The sequence below is a fragment of the Chrysochloris asiatica genome, unplaced genomic scaffold (genome assembly GCF_000296735.1).
Source record: "Chrysochloris asiatica unplaced genomic scaffold, ChrAsi1.0 scaffold00166, whole genome shotgun sequence".
NCBI lineage: Eukaryota > Metazoa > Chordata > Mammalia > Afrosoricida > Chrysochloridae > Chrysochloris > Chrysochloris asiatica.
The window spans coordinates 4396948-4398348 of NW_006408684.1; positions in this window are offsets into that span (position 1 = coordinate 4396948).

Genomic DNA, 1401 nt, shown 5'->3' on the forward strand with positions numbered 1-1401 from the left:
GTAGGTCTACTTCCAGCTTATTTGCCTCAGTCACTTTATCTCATTTCTGGACATGTGCTGATATGATCATCTGTTTCTGTCTTTTGGGCATATTTTGGAGCTATCTGTGGCCTTAATGCTTAGATGGGTATGTATTTTGGTATTTTTAATACATTCTGATTGCCTCCAGGTAGATGTGATCAGGAGATGGGTTTCCCGTTTCACTCTTCTTCTTGAGAAATTTCAAGATGCCACTGTTGGTCATTTTGACGTAACTTAGGATTTAGTTTTAGGCCTATTTCCTTTTTTGTCTCCATGTCCTACTCCACAATCCCCATTTTGGCCTTTTTTCTAGTTATAAACAGTTCAGGGCCAGCTGTGGCCATTTGGTTTTAAGTGGAAACTGTCTCTTTAAATTTCAAGGAGATCTGTGTGCATGCACAGTAGAACCCTCCGAGGGTGGGGCTGGGGTTTCCACTAGCTCAGGCACTCCTATAGTCACCGGAATGGAGGTGCGCAGACAGCAAGGGACCAATGAACAGATACCAAAAGAAAAGAATGTTCACACCTTTATCTTTGCGGTTCTGTCAGGCGTCTGTGGCTGCTCTGATCCTTCCCCCGCTTGGTCTCACCCAACATGGCGGTTCCTGGAGCAGCAACTGAGCGTCTTGAATTAGAAAGCAATGGATTTCTTGCTTCTGCTACAAATTCCCCTTGCTGTAACCATTCCAACCTTCTAAATATTTATATGTGGTTCAGAGTTTTGGGACCATCCCCTGACTCTGCTTGGTCTTGTATTGTGTTGTTACTGACGGAGCTCCTTACTGCACTTCCACCTGATCCGCCATCTTTTTTGTTCCTCTCAAATTGATGCTTTTGAGTTAATGGTGTTGGAGGGGAATATTGAAAGTGCCATGGGTAGCCAAAAGAACCAACAGATCTGTGTTGGAAGAAGTGCAGCCAGAGTGCTCCTTGGAGGCCAAGATGCTCAAACTTTGTCTCTCATAATTCTACATATTGTCAGAAGGGACCAGTCACTGGAGAAGGATATCATGTTTGGTAAGGTGGAGTGTCAGAGAAAAAGAAGAAGACCCCCAACAAGATGGATTGTCCAAGTGGCAGCTTTGATGGACTCAAGCGTAGCAAAAGTAGTGAGGTTGGCCCAGGATCGGGCAGTGTTTCGTTCTGTTGTGGATAAGGTTGCTATAAGTCGGTACCCATTCAATGGCACCTAACAACAACAACAAAAATCCGTACTCACCAATGTAGGATGCAGATGTCTTTGTGGATTCTGCTGTGCCTGTTGACTATGGTGCCTCTACCTTCCCCCAGACTATCATCCAGAACTCCCAGTCCCAGCAACTTATTCCCTCAAGGTGTTTGGTAGTGTCTAAGAAATTTTCATAGTTTTGCTCCTTATAT